At 31.6% G+C, this 10,813-nt stretch overlaps 1 protein-coding gene across 1 annotated transcript in view; it reads left to right on the plus strand.

Annotated features, from left to right (window-relative positions):
* Nucleotides 1-8,130: 8,130 nt before the first annotated feature.
* Nucleotides 8,131-10,813, plus strand: part of LOC108763120 (dopamine N-acetyltransferase) — a 15,116-nt gene continuing 12,433 nt past the window's right edge. Inside the window, exon 1 of the mRNA XM_018510486.1 lies at nucleotides 8,131-8,339. The gene's annotated coding sequence lies outside the window, so the exon portion shown is untranslated. The remainder of the gene's footprint in view (nucleotides 8,340-10,813) is intronic.

A 10,813-nucleotide genomic window follows, 5' to 3' on the forward strand; every position in this document is an offset into this window, starting at 1 on the left:
GGGGACCCGCTCTGCTCCTCTTCGCTGCTCTTCGATGGATACGGTGGTGCCGGTGCCGCTGGTGGTGGTGGTGGTGTAGTGACGGGTTACGTCGGATAGGAGGTAGTGGTGGGATGATCACGGTCGTCATGGCAACCGCTGCTGCGGAGTGCGCCGGAGTTACGAATCATCCTCCGCCAGGGCTGACTCGTGCCCGTTTCTACCAATGTTGCCTAATTTTAATCGTCCTTCTATTGACTCTTCATCTTTTCTTAATTCTTCGAACTAGAAAAAGATGAAGAGTTAGTTGTACGAGATTTTAAAATTTAATTACACATTGGTACAAACGGACATTAACCGTTCAAAGCGTTCATCCACTTTCAGGGATCTGTATTTTATTGAATGTGTACAAACATCTATGGGCGTATTCGCGTTTTTTTTTTGCAGTAGGCGATATTACTCTTTCTCTTTTTAACGTTTAGATATATGTATATTCGTCCCAGATGCAAAAAAAATGCTGGACAAGGCAAATGAAGTAAATAGACTTGTTCCTGGATTTTAATTATACGTTTTGGCATGTTTACTCAATAATGCGCAATTGTATATAATAAGGTAGAAAGCAGTAGCGAAATGTTGTTAAATGTTGAAAAAGAGAATGCCACTTATTAGTACCACATAAAATAGTCGCAATCATCAATTTCAAAAAGCTATGGTTAATTTGTTGTTAATTTTTTACTATAGCCTTTATTTTACGCTCCTGATTAGAATCAATAATAAAAGTAATTCCTCAATGGGTAAAAACTCGACAATGCAGACAATGCGGTTAACGACTGTAGATAACATATCTTTGGAAAGAGCAATTATAACAACAGTTGGACATTGCATATGTTTCCTACATTTCCATATGTCGGTATATTTATTGTTCGGTAATAAACATTTTTTTCTGTCGAATACCTAAAATAAATAATCGACGAGTTAATGTATATCAATGTATACAGTATGGTAACTATCCCTATTAATATGCCTTCCAGTCAAGTTGCTTATTACTGAAATTAATTATTAAATATTGTAGCTTTAATTTTATTTACTTGCAATCAATATCGGTTTTTCAACTACTTCTTTTTCTTATAATATTTCTTTAATCTAAAAAATGTTAATACTTTATAATGCTTTTGACAAAAATAGAAAACATGTTTTTGGCCCTATTAGTGAGTCCTCTAAACGGCGATGTCACTATTAATGTGCTCTTAATTTGTGGGCCTATCCACATTTGACTCATTTTAACATATAGTTACTAAAACAGGTAATAAATTTAAGCTAATTGTTTATGTTAATATTACATAAATCATTATTTCAATTATATATTTATTTCAAAGTACACTCATAACACAACGTTCTCAGCTCCAATACAGGGCACATTAATATAGGGACAAGCTTAAAATATTGCGGTACGTATTATTGGATTCACATAAATTTCTCATATCTTTCGAAAAATATTTAAAATATTTTAATACTCAAAAAATAAAATATTATCTTCAGTATCATATGCATCAATAATTTAATTTAACAAAAAAAAAAAATATTTTTTCTTATTTATTTGTGCTAGTTTTCTTTATGACTTATCGAAATACAAAAGTACACTAACAGGGACAGGCACAATAATTGGGACAGTTACTCTATATATTATAGAATATCATTCCAATTAAAGATTAATTTATAAAATATCAAAGCAATACAGTTATGTTCAAAATACTTTACTGAACGTTAAAAATCATATAATAAGTTAAAAAATAAATGTTTAAAAGTTGATAAATTTTTTAAAATTATTTATTGAACATTATAAAAACGTTTCTTAATTGTAAGGTTTATTTAATTATATTTTCGTATAAAATCGATATTTTAACGTTAAATATACATTAAATAATATGCGTTTAAACGTTCATATTTAACACTGATAACATTTATTTAACGTTTTTATACATCATAAAAACCTTTTGACTGAACTTTTTTAAATGTACATTGTCTGCTTGAGACGCTATCCTTCTTGAAATTTAATTCTAATATCATAATGAAAATGATATATAAATAATCAAGACAAATTGAATAAAAATATGTAGTTTTTGAGTTATTGGTTAAAAGAATTGTTTCAAATTGCGAATTAAGAAAAGTTAAATTGCTTTTTAGGAATTCAGATAAATAATTTCGAGAAGATATAATCAGGATACGAGTTTATCAGGAGAATACAGTAGTCCATAGTCATTTACGTGATGTATATAATTAAATCTCGATCGAAATGTACAGTGTTTGCACTACATGGCGACAAAAATATTTCAATATTTCTAACAGTTTCTAATAAATCACCGCTCATCGAGGTGAACCAATAAACATTAATGCTTATCGAGCAGGTTTAATGCTACAAAAAAGAAGTACTCTGTCATTAAATACGAGTTGCGTAAAGAAGTAAAACGATTTGCATCTAGCGGAGCTCGAAAGAACGAACAATCCGATTTCCATCCTTGAAAGATACGATTATCTGTAACCATTGTGAAGCGATATATTTCTTGATATGGAGTAGGGAAGAGGGAAGGGAGCGGGGTGAAAAAGATGTAAAAAACATCATTTATCTGGAGCACAGAGATCGTAATTTTTTATTACATCTTTCTTGCATCGTTTCATAATGTGAAGTCTACATCGTTGATAGAGTATTTTTTTCGTAAAGTTTCGATTAAATATATAGTATATGCAATTATTCACTTACATCTCCATCCTATTCCCCTCTCGATCCCGAATCCCTAATTAATTGTTGCCAATCCTGTGTTTTTAAGACTTGCGTTAATTCGCGATCTTTGCAGGTGATCTGTCATTCATCTTTATCATAATGTTGGAGAACAATTTAATACTACCACGTGTGAAACGTCACTTCGACGTTAAGTTTAGCAAGCTTGTGTGTGTGTGTGTGTGTGTGTGTGTGTGTGTGTGTGTGTGTGTGCGCGCGCGCGCGCGCGCGTGTGAGGATTGTAGTCAACCTTGGCATCGCACCTCTCTCGTAAAGTAAATCTCTTTGTCACTACCGGATGTTTTAATAAAAATGACGCACGAGAATGTGCTCTCTACAGGAACTGGTTAATCCCGTTGCTCTGATTATCCATTTCTTCTCTACGTTCATTTTTTTCATATTGAGATTAGGTAATATATATGTGATGAATGACTTTGATTATGTTAGTAAATTATAGGTTTGATTTTCGCCGCATCTGAGCGATTATGAAAAAAAAATTAGGTAAGTTGAAACATGCAATTGTTGAGTAAAATATTACACGAAATCGCTCTTTCATTTACGTCCAGAATTTTAATTCTCAACAAGATATCTGCTGTTATTTATCATTTTTTTGCTGCTGTGCTGGTCGGAAATTACGTTGCATATCTTAAATATTATTACACATCGAAAATTACACAATTGTTCCATTATATAATTTCCGATGTAATAATATTTATGATATGCAACGTTAAAAAAAATCTATAATTCAGAATGATTTCTATATTAATTTTATTGTGTTTAAAACAGCCTTGCAAATTATACAATAATTTTAATCTAACGAAGAACGCCTTCTTTAATGATTAATTATACACTGAAAAGTAATTGATTGAAGGTAAGCTAAAAGAATAAAAATAAAACAAAACGTATGTGTCCACACATTATAAGGTCTGTTTTTTATTGCTGCACTCTGAACCGGTGCAATAAGTTCAGAAAGTGCAGCAATAAGAAACAGACCTATAGATGCGACATTCAATTCTAAACTTATAATACTGTGAAATCTAAGCAAATAAATATATAACAATGTTTATCAATTGTTTTCCAAAGGTGACATGTGTGATCTTTATTTACACGTAAGATAATAATTAATTGAATAGATTCAACGATTCTTAATTACCATAAATGTTACAAATATTTTGCCCTCGAACGAAACTAGAAACTTGTGACCGAGAAAAAAACATTGATTTAATATCAAATGTAAAACTACCTGTTACATTATATTAAGTAAGTATCGTTTACGTATGTAATTAAAAAAGGGAATAGAAAAATTAAATGATAAATATGCATAACGTCTCTACACGAGAAACTCCGAGGCGCAAGATATAAACGTAAAATTACGTATCTTATATCATAAAAATTCCTTAATAATTTATTGACGTTAGGTAGCAACAATATTAGCGGCCTACAAGATACTTAATCACACGCACTATAATTATTTCTACGGTTGCATTCACATTTATAATTTTTTACACATCTGTACCGCGTGGTCTCTTGCATAAATATCAATATTAATATTTCTTAAATTAATAGAGGGGAATGCTTGCATGTCTTGTACAATGTTATAACTGAACATTAATTGAATTTCTAATGGATTTACGTATAATTATTTTGACATTTATGTTACATATATCTTTCTATTTTTAATATATTTATTACTATAATTTGATTAATTAATAAAGTTTAATTGATTCACGCACAGTACAATTCTAAATGATAGTTTACATTTTACGTACACGTGCAGTCTGGCGGGAAACAACGATCGTGAGAAATTGCGCTTTTATCTGCAGCGTTGAAACAAAAAAAAATCGGATAGCGTAGTTCAAGTAATAAGCTAACATAATAAAGTAAAGTAACCGAATGAGTCACATCGCGCTTGTGTACTCCCTCGTTATATTTGTTATACAAAACGATTATAAATGCAATGTGGCATGCGCTTCTTTACCCTCGTTATGTGAATTCTTCATAGTCGTAAGAATTCTCTCATTTTGTTTTTTTTGTACATGCACACTCAAAATGCTAATAAAATGCCTAATCCCAATAAAATAAATAATAATAAATGTAGTTGGCAACATCTTATGATCCCGTGTGTAATGTAGTTTTAAAAAAATAAAAGAAAAATCAACGAAGCACATTATTCACAGTTACGGCAGGAAGGCGTTCCTGAATAGATTACTTTGTTATTATCGCATATCGATAAAAATGTGCGAGATAAGATCCTCACAGAAAAACCAGAAATAAAATATCCGGTAATATTCAGTAACAGATATAAGCGAGGGCTTCGACATTTTTCAGATTTTTTTTTAAATATCGATGGAAATATCGTTATCTATACACACAAATACTAATGAATTTACTTTACGCCGTGCAACAGCCGACGATGACATCCGTGATGGAAAATAAATCAAGTAATCAGGTCAATTTGCACAATAAACACGGGCAATGTCCTTTTAATTGCATTACGATTAAATGGCTCTTCACTCGCGTCGAAAGCATTACTAATCGCAAGATCTCTCGGCAATAATTCTATTTAATTCTATTTAAGTTGTACGTTGCGCTCGAAAGTAAATTACACAACTAATCGTACACGTCTATCAGAATTGTCCTGTTATAAATCCGCTATGCAAACAAGCAACTATTAATTAGACAACGTTTTGATCCAAGATAACACGTCGATTAAATGCGTTTTATTTCTACCTAATTTTTCATTTTGAAAATTCGTTTCTGAATATTTGTTTAAACAATGCATGTTTGACATTGATAAGAATTTGGTAAGTTGATAAGTAAATAGATAGAATGTGTATAAAATTTTATGAAATACTCGCGAACGGTTATTGCGTCAAACGATACTACAATGAGTTCGTTAATGCACATGCATGCCGAGTATGGTCGTTTCAAGTGTATCAATGGAACCCTATTACTGATAGCTATCTCACTCCCTAATCAAATTTAATGGAAAAATAGACTAGGGGAGCTTCGCTCGAATGTATTATATATATCGCTGGTAACGACCCCTAATCTACGATCATCCTTCTCACATTCAGTTCACAGTTGGATATAACAGGAGACAAAGTATCCACGAGTTGTACGTATCTTCCGGTGAATTCACGAGAAATCGACGGGCCGTCTTCTTGGCAAGCAAGTAAATAATACAAGTAGAGTAAGGATAGGATTTTTATCGAGAGCATGCGCCGGGATGTTCCAATTTATTTCGAATATTTTGTTGAACGCTCGCTCGTAGTTACTCACTTTCTTCTTTATCATACGAAACCACGTTTCGACGCTTAATTAAGATTAATTAAGAGAATCATAAGCCATATAAATAGTATACATATGCATTTAATAGAAAAGTGTCCTTTAATAAATTTCGTAAAAAATGTATGCTTGTTATTGAAGCAGCTGGTGAGCAGGTAAGTTGATAAGATGTTGCTGTATTTTATCACGATTATTATCTTTGCAACAAATGGGCACGATTTTGTCTAACAATAAATATGTATATATATATATATATATATAAGTTTAACAGATCTAAATACTTGTCTAACAATAACACCTATATTTTTCTTTTTGTAATTTAAATGCAAATGATATTTAATTAACAATACTTTTTTATCAATTTGAATGTTACGCGATAGAAATTCTTTATTAAATATTCCAATGATCATTAATATAAATTAGTAACGTAATATTTTTTTTACAAAATGTAATATTAATTTTAAAAAATATAATTAAAGGAAATGACTGGTATACGCGCACCGGTTTATTTCTTTTAGATTCGAAACGTTTTTATAACTTTACATTATAAATATTAATTTCTGTGTAATTACGCCGAACAATCTAAATATATAGATAGCAAGAAACACTTTGCATTTTGCGGCGCGTCCGTGCTAATAATAACCTTTGCCAAATGCCTATGTGCTGCACGAAGCGCTGAGTCGAGACGAAATCACAATCTGAATATACTAGTAATAGTTATTTTAAATCACATTATATAAAGAAAATTTTGTTCCAAAAATAAAAATTAAAAAATTAGAAAAATATTGTAGCAAAAAAGTTCTCTCGAAAAAATAAATGATGAAAATAGCACTTGTTCCAATATTAATTTTAAGATATAATAATGCAAAATTGGCCAATTATACATTACGTTTATAAGTATACATATATAAACGATTACCTGTCTGTGACGCTTCGACTGTGTTAGTAATCGCGCATTTTATGCGCTTACTAAACTATCAATGCATGACTCACAAATTATATCGTGTAACTGTTATCTATAATTAGCTAGTATTTAAACTGTTGTATCTCAAAAACTACTAGTCGGAAGGACAAATGACGAATATTTTTATAATTAATTTTTTTTAGAATTTTCTTACTGTGGTATTTTAATTTGCGATTTTGGGTGCGTAAATTTCTGGTTTAACTTCTTCTAAATTTGGTCTTAAGCAATATGTTATCTACAAGCGTTCGATAATCGAACATTGTGATTAAATAAATCTTGACAATGGTGCGGATATTACTGCTAAATTATCCGTTCAAATCGGACTCAATCAGATTCAATTTCTACGCATTAACGATCAATTGAGCAACGCACGTGCTACGATCGCCATACCGTAAGTGTAATACAAAAAGTGACTTGGGCCCGGTTCCACAACTCACGTTAACTCTTAACCGAGGTTACGACAATTTATTCATTGTGTTTCTTTCTAATTCTAGAATCGGAAAGAGATGAGAAACAAGTTGAACCTAACCTTGATTAAGAGTTAACCGTGAGTTGTGGAACTGGGCCTTACATATTGTTCTCTGTCATCTATGACTCTATGATCAATATAATAGTATAACATATTCGAATCAAACTTTTCTTAACAAAAATTAAGAAAGAAATTAATCCTAGCATATTTCTCTAAGTATGATATAGGCTGCGGTCGATTTGAACGCTTTCAGCGCTTTTCAGTACTTCTATTCTTATTTTACATCTAATGAACGATAAAGACAAAATGATGATTGCAAGCGCTTAAAGCGCGTAAGCGTCCAAATCGACCTCAGCCATAGTAATAGCAAAGACAATACGCGGCAAAAATTTTAATATAGAAGAATATATTCAAAACTGATTGAAGAATTCTTAGATAAAAAGCAGCTCGGTAAATCTGAGCCACCAGATATTGTACATACTGGTCAGTGATTATGTAACAGAATGTGCGTAACGTAAAATGCCTTGTAGAACAATAACGTACTACACATTCAAATAGGAACTATTAAGCAATCGATAACGACCACAATAATTGCCGATAATAGTTCTCACTAATAATAACATTCGAATGCGATGCACCGTTAAACTCGTGCGCGACTGTCACTTCGTCCGCATTCGTCGCTTACATTGGATGAAACGTTTTCGACTGGTGTATGAATCTGTCGTGTGATAAACCGTTTTGCTAATCAAGATTCCGCATCCGCATTTGCGTGTGTTCGCCCATTAACACGGATAAAGCGTTACTTTGGAGCAACAGAAGCGGAACAAAGTCGAGCACGAGGCTGTTGTTGCAGGTGCAGTCAGGTGGGTATGGCATATCTCGTTCTGATACAACGTAATACATACTCGCATGTGATACATGATGAATGCAAATAATACACTAATTACGGCGCTTTATTCGAACAAATTTCGTCTGCATTCACGCATAATTCCTCGAACGGCGGGAATATAAATATCGAGCATATATTAAATTTAACTTTTACAAGTTTCACATAAATTCCTGTTGATATATTCCCACATTTCGATTATTTTTAATAAACGCGTTTGTTATAAACATACGATTCTAAAAGTAAACCTAAATTACTTTCGGTATATATAACAAACTTATCACAAATATTTTGTATAGTTACATACCTATATTTTTATATGGTCGGAATTTTGAGAAACAAGTGTAGAATAATATAATATTTAAAAAATGTTATATATAATAAAAATGTTTTCCGCATTAAATATTTAACGTAAATTTATTTAATAAAGGAATTAAGGCAGTAGAGTACAAATAAAATGTTTCTATCATCACCTGCGATGTTAAATAGATTTATTTGAGATAGAAATCGAGAAGAAGCCGATAAAATAACAGAAGTCGATTTTTTATCTTCCACGACTGATTAAACAGTTAAGAACAAGTGGTTTATTTTGAAAAGACATACTTATTGCAACATATTTTTTTTCTTTACATTTACGCGCTTTTACATTGTCGCATCGGCCTATCTGGTAAACAGTTTAATTCCTGCGGCATGCGTGCAACCTGATATCAATATTAGCTCTTAAATTAATTGTAACAAGTTCTAAATGCCTTGATAAACAGATAGTTTACTATTATAATGTTTTAGTGATTAAATTATACTGAAGTCGAATTAAGTAATTTTATAAATAAAATAATAAGTGGCTTAAGTTTAAAAAATTGTAAACAATAAGGAGCATCCAGCCACAACGCTTGATGTGTTTAGCTTAAAACATATATTTCAAATAAAACTAAGTAAACGTTTCGGTCTAACATGTGATCATCTTCAGTACATTAAATTTTCATATTACAATTAAAATCGGAACATCCAGTTAATCAAAATACAAAAGAGAAAATTTTTCATTACATAATAACTAAACACATTAAAAAAATTTTTTTATAAAGTTACAGTAAACGCTATAAATTCGCAATAGTATGTATTCAGCAGAGAAAGAAACATTGCATTTGTAGAACAATTTATATCATGATGTTATATATAAAATTTATATCCGTCAACTACGTGATTGCCTGATGCTATTGTAGATTTTTGAAAGAACCAAAAAACAAAAACCATTAATAATTGAAATTATGTCAATTAATTACTTTTATTATAATTACTTTACTATTCCATATTTTAAGAAAACATCGAAAAAATTCATACAGGGAGAGAATTTTTCGTTATTTTTTACCGCAAAATTCATTACAACTTTTATCATGTTTGGTAATAAGCTTGGGACAACTTGGCAGTCTTCGAAATTTATCAGTAACGATAGGATTTTTTGAAAAATACAAGAGACTTTTTAAAAGCGATGTAGTAAAAATTACAATGCAGATTGTAAAGCGTTTTGAAGTAAAATTTTTACAATGTGCTTCATAAAATTTCAATATTGATAAGAATTTTTGAAATACAAGATATTTTATAAACGATATAGTAAAAATTACGAAACAAATTGTAAAGTATTCTAAGGGTACGTTTCCACTGAGCGCGTCACGACGCAACGCGAAAGAGAGAAAGAGAGGAGTTGTGTATATATATAAACTTCTTTCTTTTTCTCTTTCGCGTCGTGTCATGACACGATGGATGATGCAAGATGCGCTCAGTGGAAATGTACCCTAAGACAAAATTTTTTAATGATCTTTGTAAAATTACAATTCGCGGTATAGCAACCAAAAGCAACCACGATTAATAGCGTTTTCGGCCCGATCGGGATTGCACCAACCTGGGTTGGATTAATCTTTCCTATTGGTTGATGTCACACGCTCTACCAATAGGAGAGCGCAAAACGCCATTAATCCAACCCAGGTTGGATTGTTTTTGGTTGCTATAGATTTAGTGGCCAGAAGCACGCCAAAAATCGCCCATGATCATATAATCAAACTATTTACTTACAGAAAGAAACTCGGATATGATGATCCTCTTCTAAACTTATATACTTTTGTGTAATGCACTCACAATATTACGCACAAATATTATGCACTGCTACGCACTTCGAATCACTTCAGACTCGGGCCACAAATGATGGCAGGACGCGGACCACTTGTCGGCTTATGTTCGTTTGTTTCCTGTTCGTACAAATTCCAGCGTAGCTAAAGACGCACTCGACGACAAAAATAACCGATAAATATCGATTACAGTCGATAAATTACTAGGGAATGGAAAGTTACTTTTTAAAATAAGTAACAAGTTACAGTTACTCGTTACCGAGTAGGAAAAGTAACAAGTTACCGTTATTAGTTACCGATTTTTAAAAGTAACTCGTTACAGTTACCGTTA

The sequence above is a fragment of the Trachymyrmex cornetzi genome, unplaced genomic scaffold (genome assembly GCF_001594075.2).
Source record: "Trachymyrmex cornetzi isolate Tcor2-1 unplaced genomic scaffold, Tcor1.1 scaffold335, whole genome shotgun sequence".
NCBI classification, from domain to species: domain Eukaryota; kingdom Metazoa; phylum Arthropoda; class Insecta; order Hymenoptera; family Formicidae; genus Trachymyrmex; species Trachymyrmex cornetzi.